Here is an 11,516-nt window from a genome sequence, read left to right as displayed (position 1 = left end):
CTAATTGCATTCACAAGGGGGCAGTCATGCACCAAATCATGAATAATTAAAATGTTTTGGAACTCTATTGTTGTCAAGCCAGAAACATTGTTATCACATAAGCACAAGTTTCCTACAAACATTATTCAGAGGCACGTACTTTTTCATAAGCTGCTCTGAGCTTCCTTGTGTTTTGCTTTTTCTTTCTTTCTTTTTTTTTTTTTTTTTTACTTAGACAAACTGTATTGATTCACAAGCAAAATTATTTGACCACGAGCTCACACATCACAATACATATAATAAAAAAAAAGAGCACAATTATACATGGTAATAATAAATAGATAATAAATATAATAGTATATAATAGTAATAGTATAATAAATAAAATATAGAAATACAGTAATACAAAACCTACTAGTCTAGCAATGACTCAGATCAGTCTTCCTCAACATGTATATATATACATGTGACCACTCAGAATACAAAAGTATAATAAGTCTGCCTATTGATGTCAATGAAAATGATATAAGATTATATTTATGTCATATTTCTGTTTACATCTGAGCATCCGTTTGGCTAAAAATGTAAGGAACGATGAGTATTCTTTCAGTAATGAATGGGTGACTGAAATTACTGGACAGATTCTGATTCAGGATTGTGTTTGTGTTGTGGCATGAAAGAGCTGAGTGAGTTAAAAAAAAAAAAAAAAAGCTTGCTATTTTTAATTAGCAGAGCTCAAGGGTTAACCATACTGTCAACTTACAGTATATACAGCGCGGATACAATAAAGGTTAAGTTGCAATTAGCCCTATAACTAGTCCAGTGTCCCTATTAGCAAAATATGCCGTTTAATATATATAACACTCTGCGAAAACCACTTGAAATGTCAGCCAGTGTTTTCTGTATTAGTGTTGATAAATGCTAATTCAAATGTTAAATAAACAATACATTTAGTCAAAACTTTAAATTTTGCATTTAACAAGGTTTATTTGCTTCGAGAAAAGTGCTTTAGTTTGAACTAGATGATCTCTGAGTCTTACTTCAGGATAAGACTAAAAGGTACACAAACAACTTTATTCATCTGCTGTTGCCTGGTACTTCAACAACACTGTATGGATAACACAAAACAACTTTACTGTAGTACTTAGGATCACCTCTTGACTAAACTTCAGGAGTACCTACATGAAGGACTGACCAAGTTGTGGCTGGGGAAATGGGAGAGCAAACTTCACCAAGAGTGGCCCCACAAGTCGCAGGAAGCACAAAAATGATACATATGAATTAGTAAACAGGCAGCTTTTCCCTGGTGATAATGGCCACTTCGACTGAGAAACAACATCATGCTGAACCACTTTGGATCCAGGTGCATGCGCCGGGCTTATCAGCATAATGTCCAACATGTTCTGGCCTTTCCCGAACACACAGCTGTTCTGTTAAACCATGTAATTCCTGTCAGCGCTCTGTCGATATCAAGCACAGGCACACTTTTCTACAAGGACATCAGCAACAGACCTTTTTCACAACGGCCAGAAGAGCAGCAATGCAGGGTAAACCTCACATATGTCAGAGCTTTTCTATGGCAAAATATCTGTGGAAATGCCTTACGTGTATTTTCCACCAGCTTCAATAAATCTGCCCCATCATCAAATCCTTCATCCAACAAGGTCGAAAAAGGACATATTTTGTCCACGAAGAATCTATCCGCAACTATCAAGGTAAGAAAGACGATAATGTAAAGGCGAAGAACGACTTGAATTAGTGAACTACTCCTGAGCAAAATGAACGTTATGGTCATGAATAAAACATAAGTAATAAGTCTTTCATTAATAAATGCCTTGTTAACTCAGACTGATTCTACAATTAAAATTAAAAATCGATTTCATGATGTCGATATTAGCATAGACAGGGAGATTTGTGCAGTTTGAATGCTACAGATGTTCACAGATTACATGTCTAGCATTTAAACTGCACAAATCTCTCTGTCTATGCTAATATCGACATCATGAAATAGATTTTTAATTTTAACTGTAGAATTGGTCTGAGTTAACAAGGTACTTATGTTTTATTCATGACCATAATGTTAGTTTGGCGCGGGAGTAGTTCACTAACGCGTTGTTGTTGTTCGCCTTTATGTTTCCGCCTTTCTTACCTTGATAGTCGTGGATAAATTCTTCATGGACAGAATATGTCCTTTGTCGACTTTGTTGGATGAAGATTTGGTGTTGGGTCAGATTTATGAAGCTGGTGGGAGACAATTAGACAGATATTTTGCCATAGAAAAGCATTGACTTTTGTGACGTTTACGTTCATGTCACTTTGCACCATTGTGAAAATTTTTTACACTATAACATGGGACAATATTGAAATTATGTCACAATTATCATGGCCAAAACAAATGTGATTAATGATTATAGTACGATAATTATTGATTATGGATTTGCACAATTCTAATTTTAATATTAGGTTCAACAACTATATGTTATAGTATTGGTCTTTGAAGTGAAAACAATGATCTACAAGAAAACATCATAGATACGTAGTTTTTTAGTGTATATTCTGATGATATAATGGAGATTTAAAATTTCCCAAGAACAATTGTTGTGTACCCTTTTTATCAGGATAAACTTATTATAATTTATAGCAACAAAAATAATTATTATTAAGGTAGTGGTTACAGACAAATTCAAAAGTGAAACTGCATTCTCCTAGTCATGTTAATGTTTTTAATTTTCAAGTTCCAAATTAATTACAGATAACATTACAGGTGTTTGTTTATACCAGTCAAAATTATAATACAATTAAAATGCACTCTTACTAATCCTCATCCCCATGGCATAAAATTGTCTTAAATTTACTTTTCCAATGGCCACACACAGTAATTCTTGTACTTCATTAAGGAACCACTCATCCATACAGCAGTGTACCCAATGAAGGCGAGCAAGGTTAAATCTCTTGCTCAAGGACACAACAACAGTGTGCACCTGTGGGAGCTGGCAATGAACCTCCAACCTGTGGACCAATGTCAGAAATGGGATTTAAATCCACCAGCACTTTACTAACTTAACCTGTATGAACTGAAATGTATTATTCATGCTACTATAACCTCAATGGGAATTCTAGTTTTTATCTTTAACTCAAAAAAAAAAAAAAAAAAACACTTTATTTTAAGTTGTAATTCTTTTCTAATTGAGACTTTAAACTTTACATCTGCAAATCTATCCAGGAGACCATTTTTGAGCTAGGCAAATGAAAGTAAAAAGCGTGACTACTAGCTTCATTCTTAGATCCGGGCTTTGGTGTGTGAAATCAAATCTCTTCTATCAGAATTGAAAAGTTTCATCTCCTCCGCAGGTTTTTGATGTTGTGGCTCCCTGCTCGGGCTGATGAGGCAGTCCCATCTGCTGTGTTCACGACTCATTTGTTCATCCTGGTCCTTCACTTCAGACAGAGGAATTCTTTCAGCTCTCAGGTGGTCAATGATTCAGAAATGTTCACCTTTGTTTTTCGGGCTATGCCAACAATCAGAGTTCACACCGGGTAATGGAGGCTTTGACATGGTGGTTTTGTAGGTCAAAAGCACACACCTGTAACTCTGAGTGAGATTCTTAATATAGATCTCAAACCACATGTAATTTAGCACTTTTTTCCAATTAAGTCTGCATTCACATTGACCCAGTTTGATCATGTGCAGACCTGGTTTAGTCCTTTTATAATCCTGGTTAGGTCCAGGTCTTGTTTTGATTTAGTCCCTCTTTCATCTGAGGTTTGATGTGATGTTTGTGAATGTCTGATAGAAAGGTAGTAAGGATCATTCTTAATAACTGACATTAAATAACAGGGCTGTTATTTTGTTTGAGATTGTGTCAAGCACTATCTGTCTCTGAAACACTCCTCAAAAGAAATAAAGTTGATTTGTTTTATTTTATTTTGTTTATTTGAGACAAAGCATGTCATTTGCACTGTTTCTCCTTAGGACCTCTAGCTGAGATACATTTGTGTTACTATATTTCAATTTTTTTTTTTAATTACACATACACATCTGTATAATTATGCCTTATTTGACCCCAGTCTCTTGTTATTTTTGCAACATGTTTTGAATGTATTATTACCATTTATATTTTTGCTATTATTATTTATTTATTATTATATTATATTGTAAAGTGTGAGCTACTGTGTACATGAAAATCACTTGTGGATCAATGAAGAGTCTCTAAATCTAAGTCATAGTCTCAGTAATTGACATACTGCAGGTTCACGTCTAGCCATGAGCTCATTTTCTTATGATGACCCGCACTGGCTCTCACAAACTCTATAATTCATGCAGTCTACAAGGACACAATTGGTCTGAATGGGGTTCAAACCACTGACCTTCTAACCCGAGCCTCAACTGTGGCACCAAAGTACTTGATATTCCCAGCAGTCTCCCATCCCAGAACAAACCTGACCCTGCTTAGCTTCTGAGATCAGATGAGACTGGGTGATATTTCCAGTTTGACAATAAATATTAATATTTGCCCTCTGTATTTGACCCATCCTTCAAATTCCTACCAGAATCGTAGCCAGGTGCACCAGTAGAAAAATAAGCCAATTTATGTTTTAGATTGATGAGCTGCTATAGGAGAAAATATAGCCATAAACCATGCTAATCACTTCTCCACTCCTGTCACTGTGACACAGGCTTTTGTAAGGGCATAGTTGTTTCGTGTAATTAAACAAATTACACCGCCCACTGAGTTGCCCACAGTTACAGACACTTTGTAGCCTAAAGTGAATGAATACTGCTGCCTACTCGGTAAAACTCAATATGTGACAAACGAGTCCCCTCACTTCAATGTCAAGTAACTTATTCCTGCAATATCCATGTCATTAACCTCGGACTCCACGGTGGAAACTTTTAATACTTTAATACCTCCCATAGATATGACAACTGTGACAGCCCACCTGAATCACAGTAGTGGCCTTAGAGCGCTCAGTTCTATCACTCCTCCTCTGACACTGAACACTGACAAAATGCAAATGGCGTGTCAAGAGCGTTACACATCCATGAAATTAATTACGTTTTTTACAATCACTCTGTCTTGACTCTGCGTGCGTGCGGTATTAATTTGATCTGCAGTGAGTAACATCTGTCTTGGATGCGTACAAAGCACAATGGCCTTGACTGTGGCCTCGCGACGCTCTTGATAAAAAGATAAAAAGAATCTTGTCTCGGTTTCTTACAGTCTGCCATTTTCCTCCAACACCTAAACCTTTTGTTCTGAGCCCAATGAATGGTGCCCATGTATTATAGATCATTAAAACGCTTTCATCTCAGCCTCTTTGAGATGCGTGCCTCTTCCTTTGAACGTGATAAGCTTGCTGTGGCGGGAATGTGGCAGGGTGGCATAAAAAGACTGATGAGAGCTTTGGGTGGTGGCGTCCTCCAGAGAACGTGGCACTAGAGAGGAGGAGGGTAAGTGTCAATGTGATTCCACACAGATGCTCCACAAACAAGACTAACCATCACTACACATTTTTTTTTTTTTGGTGCTTAAGTTGACTCGTCTCTAGGAAAGAAGATCTAAGAGGGTCCTATGATAGATCCTTGGGGCACCCCATAGGTCAAAATGTATCGTTCTTAATTGTTATTTTGAGTATTATCTTTACCATACATATACATTGTTTTAATGCTAAAATGTCCAAAGGTTTTTTTTGTTGTTGTTGTTGTTTTTTTGATGTGTTGGAAAATTTCATTCAGATTTTCAGGCCGTAGCTGAAAGCATATCTGCAATGTTTGTATCGAAGTTTCAGGTCATCTTTGAGTGCAAGCAGAGATCTTACGGAGCACAGTTTGATCATTAGTTTGGATTGGTGGAGTGCAGTGACAAATGAGACCAGCGGCCCATGGTCACCTGTTCCTTTAATAAGAAATAGAACCATTCTTCATCACAGGATAGAGGCCGTGCAGGGCTGAGGGAAGACTGTGTACACCTGTGAGCAATGACAATGACTTTTTATTTATTGTTTCATTGAGCGTGTTCCAGGATTGTCTCTGCCAAATTAGGTCTGGCATTGAGGCTCATTTTTGGGATGGACTATACAAGGAAAGCCGGCGGCGGGCTTAGCAGCAATAAAGCAACAGTGGAGAATGGAAGCATAAATGAAAAGAAATATGGGTATGTCTATAATGAAATGCAATAAGTACTTATGAGCAGGAATAAGATTATGAAAAAAGATTGATTCGAAACTCTGGCAATTTCTCAATACAAAAGCAATTGCACTTATTGATTCAGCAATGAAGCAAAGCATACATTATTTTAAAGGGCACTACACTGCGCTATTTTCAGAGCTATGTTGTTTGCTCATCAAAAAACATACCTGGAGTTGTGTTTTGTTTCATCCATGTTCATATTTAACCCACAAATCCTGCATATTTAGGGTTAGGTTAGGTTTTGAGTTCTTCTGTTACTCTGGTCCACCTTGTGATGTCGTGGTAATACAGGAAGTGCTCCACAGTGTTTTCAAACTCCGTACGCCTTCACTAGAATCATTTAGATAATGTCAGCCCTGGAAATGCCAGTGTCTACTGAACAAAAGGTAAAAGGTGGCTTGAAAACTATAGCTTCATGATATCACAAGTTGGAAAAGAGCATTTTTAGCTTTGGAGATGTAGACAGACAAATAATGCAGGATTATTCAACATACTGTATGCGACTGAAACAAAACGCAGCTCCAGATATGTGTTTGAGGAGGTAACTACATTCCAACATGGCTAAAAGGTCACAAGAGTCAATTTAGCATAATATAGGAACTTTATAAATATTTAGAAAGATTATTGTAAGTAACTGATCACTTAAAATTTCATATATCACAAGTTCAATTATTTCCATGCTTCCAGTCACTTGCTATGGAAAACATTCTAAAATATTAAACAGCTTACTAAATTTTTGATGCTTATCATAGCCTCAGAACGAGACAGGAAACACTTTTGTCCTATCAATTTATTATGGCCTAAACCTTTATCATAACAATATTAAAAAGCTCCCTTCATGTTAATGTTTACCCCCACTGTGCGTGCCTGCTTTATTCCATGTTCTCCCCCTATGTGTCATTGGATTTGTGTGGTACCTGGAGAAGTCGCTGTGCCGATCCTTGGTGCGCTGATCCAATTGTCATGGCTGAACAGTTGGAGGCACATTAGCCAGGCACTGATGCTGAGATGAAAGTGGAGACGACCTGGTTTTCTGGCTGCTTGGGTGTTGTGCTGACAAACAAGCCCACCACCAGATTGTTCTTTGGATTTGTCAGAGATAATTCGCAGGTGTTTACAAGTCGCCATGCCAACAGAGCATCTAAACCGGTCTCTATGGAATCTCATAATTCGCCAAAAAATGTCCAGTCCATTTTATCTGTCAGAGATTTACAAACATAATTTTTGTGTGTTAGAAGCATGTCTAGTGCATGTACCTGGACTTCAGTTGTTCAGTTCAGTTGACTTAATTCTTACCCACAACATGTGGAACAATAACATGGACACATAATCAAGCATTCAAAGATCGCTATTGGCCAGCAGAATCAAATGTTAATACATATTTTGGTAATAAATTCTAATGGCTAAGATTGTTTTCATAAGAATGGCTGCTAATTGAACGATTTCTCTGCAGTTTGGTATTTGAAACTCCTCAGAGATGGAAAGGAGTAGCAACTGACTTTGTTGGAATCTACACACTGTATCTGCCTCGGACTGGAACTGGACTGGAATTTGTAATCTTCAGGTTATAGTAGACATAACAGGGATGTTTTTATTTTTTTACTAAAAATCGAGGCAAAATATTCTTTTGCGTCTGGATAATGTTTTACTCACAATATGAAAAATTCACAACGAATATTATTTCATACCATTCTTTATTCTCTTACTTTTTCTGATTTCATTCTGACTGTGTAGTGCATAGTGTCTGTATAGCAACATAGACAGAAAACAAATGTGAACATGGACACAAATAAGGAACAAACATATCGGATCTGTTTGTGGGCTATTCCACTGAGAGATTGGAGGTTTGTGGCTCAATCAATGAAGCATTCATCCATAAAACTCAAGTTCATATTCAAGTGTACGATGTTTTGCTCAGAGATTTTCCTGGATTACACTTAAAAGTAAACATTTGTAATCACATCCATCATCCCTGCTGATTCATGTTGTTTAGTGTTTATATAATCACAAATCTGTCTGAAATGATCTGTCAGCTGTACATTTGGTTAATGTATACTCAAAGATTCAACTCAAAATCCCTTTCCCTCCCTCTCTCTCCTTATTTCTTATCTCAGTAGTGCTGTTAAATCTTAATAGCATATGTTGTGTTCAGTGAGCATTACAAATAAAAGGCTATAACAGCCACACAATTGGTGTCAGACGAGATATTAAGCTTTGAACTGCACAGAACCATGACAACATTTTCCAGCATTTTGGTCCATTTCACTTCTATCTAAACTTTTTATCTGACAACATTTTCAGAATAAAACTTTACACAATGGAAAATCCTTTGGTCTTGAATTTATGCAGCATTAATGTCCTCTAAGCATGGTGTATTTGCATAAATTCCATGTGCTCCATCTTACTGCATTTAGCCCATTATTAGTAGTTCTGTAGAGCAGCACATTAAGTACATGGATTACTTTTAGTAACATTGAAATGCAAAGGAAAATGTTTTCAAATTAATCCAAATGAAGGCATTAAGGTAACAGGCAGCCATTAGCAAAACAAACACATCACAATGTACATTCACTGTGCTGCTACTTATCAGGGGAATGCAAAAACGGAGCACTTTTCTCCAAATGCTAATGCATGTTGTAGCTGCAGTTTTTCTGTCTAATTGGCTAAACAAAAAAACAAAAAAACAAACAAACAAACAAACAAAAAAAAAACAATGGCAAAAAAACAAATCAATATTTCATATTTAGATAATCAAACAATGTATAAAATCAATTAATGCTGTGCAATTAATAGGATTTCAGCTGAGTCATTTATAACTGTCAGTGATAACCTTATACAAAAGGTCAACGACTAATCTTTGTAGCAGAGTTTGTAGCAGAAATTTGTCAGTTTTTGTGTTTAATGAAAATAAAGTATACATTATTTATGTTTATAAAAGCAACAATGAAAGCAATTGCATTTGCTTTTAATAGGAATGAATAAAATGGTTTAAAAATAGTATTTTCTTTTCTTTCCTTTTTTTCATAGACATATCAAGACAACAAATGGCAGAATATGTTACAGAAACCAGTGTTTCCATATGGTAAAGTAAAAAAAAAAAAAAAAAAAAAGACTATAAAAATCCTACTATCATCTATTAAAAATGTTAATAATAATAGCTTGGATTTACAACACCTTTAAACTCAAAGCACTTTAAACAAAGTCACCCGTTACCCTTGGACTGTGAGGAAGCTCTTAGTAGGAAGTAGGAAGCAAGGAAGCTGAGAAAAAATTAAAAATAAAATAAAAATCTCACTTCAATTAATTATTCTGACTTCCTATAACACAGCCATATGTTTCTTTGAGGATTGAAAGCAATGTAACCGTATACTTAAATCACATGTTTAGCATTCCCTCCCACATATATGAGCACACAGATTAGTATTAACCTATTACATCCTCATTAAAACGGGAGCTGGGTAATTGCTGGTTGGTTATATTTGGGGCTGATGAGTCACAAACACCCCCCTCCTCTTGGTTACACAACCTCAGGCGTTTGGTGGGGCTGCTGCCTAGAAGAGCACAGATTGTGTGGATAAAACGAGCCTCGGTCTGGCACATCTTCATTGATTTCTCCGTTTGTGTAGGCTGCGATACTATAAGATGGCAAGAGACAGCATGTGAAAAGATACAGCAAAAAATGGTCATGTCATCTGTTCTAGAGTCCGTTCAAACACCCACAAAGGCTATATGTGGAAAAATTATCCTATTTTTTTTTTTTCCTCACCAAATGCTCAGAGGCCATTGGGTAAAAGATTATTATTATGGCAAACACTAGGGGGCAGTAAGAGTCTATATAGCCCCCATGTAAACCTGGATGCATATTTGCGTGTGTGTGTGTTTTGTGTGCGAATGCATGTGGGTGTGTGTGTGTGTGTGTGTGTGTGTGTGGGTGTGTGTGTGGGGGAGAGAGAGAGAGAGTGTGAGAGAGATCCTTTCCGCAGCGTCTTCTACCACACAATCCGCTGTCTGAAAAAGCCCTTTAAAAGCCCTTTAAAAGGCTGTATGGAAATGCATGGTGCTTTCAACTGACCTATTTTGGGAGATTGGATGTTTGGCTTCCTTGAAAGTTTATTATTTTTTTTTCTCCATTCATTTTAGTTTGATCATCATTAGGATTTGGAGAAGACAGAGGAAGTCTTGGCAACATGCTGGAGTATTCATACACTTGGCATGACCAGAGATGAATCAGTGCTAAAAATATATCTGCAAAGCTTTTAAGTGATTTTTTATTTATTTTTTTCCCAGTGAAGAGTTTGATCGTTTTTGCAGGTTCATGTATTCAAAAGCTGAGTTGGTTAGCAGAAACTAACTTAACTGTACAGTCCTCTCTTAGGTTTAGGGCTGCTATTACTGATGTTATTATAAATGTATCTTACACAGTTTTATATTTTACATGTGAAGCATTTTGTAACCTATGTCTGTATAAAACGCTATAAAAATAAACTTTACTTACTTACTTCCTCTAGAAACAAAACCACATCTTTTTCTACTAAAACAGACCTACATACATCTGTCTGCTTGGCTATATTTGTTTTTTGGTTCACTAAAATCCTGCCCTGTGATGGTTGCGAATCCACTGGTGGATTTGAGCTCAAACGCAGCAGCGGGAGAGGTTAAAGGTGGATTCTTGTGAGTTTGTGAAATAAGAATTCAAGGTACATTTCTTCTGTGACATTTAGTAAACAGACAGGGTAAGTCTATTGCAGGTGAAAGGCTCTAACTCTCTTACACAGTCGGGCCATCCTACTGTGATATGTCAAATGACTCATTTTTATTTGGTTTTTAGCCCCCCAAGTGTGAGATAGTGAATAAAAAAATAATCCCTATGTAATCCCTCAGTTGTCTAGGTTCCAGAGCAAAAGAAAATTAAATTCAGTTAAATAGACAAATGTTTCACAGTGAAGATGTTTCACTGTTCAAATGCCGAAATGTCTTCACTCAAATTTTTTTGTGGCATGACAAAGAAACAAAACAATAATTATTTAAAGGTACACTATGTAACTTTTTTCTTGGCTTGTTTGTTTCTATGGATACATTATTGCTCTTCCTGGAATTATCCACAGTATGACATTAATCAGTTCTACTTTACTTTTACCAAATTACAGGTGGTTTTATAGCTCAAATATAGCTAGCAAAACAGTGAGTGGGGTTGCCTTTCCTTAGATCTGACCTGTAACTTGGTCTGGTTTGGTCTCTGTGAAAGCTTTAATACCATACTGTGAAACATTCCAGATGCAATAACATCTCCATGGAGAAAAGCATTTGATGGACCCTCCACCAGAAAAGTTACACAATGCACCTTAAG

The sequence above is a fragment of the Boleophthalmus pectinirostris genome, unplaced genomic scaffold, assembly GCF_026225935.1.
Source record: "Boleophthalmus pectinirostris isolate CB_2022bp ecotype Guang Dong unplaced genomic scaffold, ASM2622593v1 HiC_scaffold_4, whole genome shotgun sequence".
Lineage (NCBI taxonomy): Eukaryota > Metazoa > Chordata > Actinopteri > Gobiiformes > Gobiidae > Boleophthalmus > Boleophthalmus pectinirostris.
Note: the sequence above shows the minus strand (reverse complement) of the source record.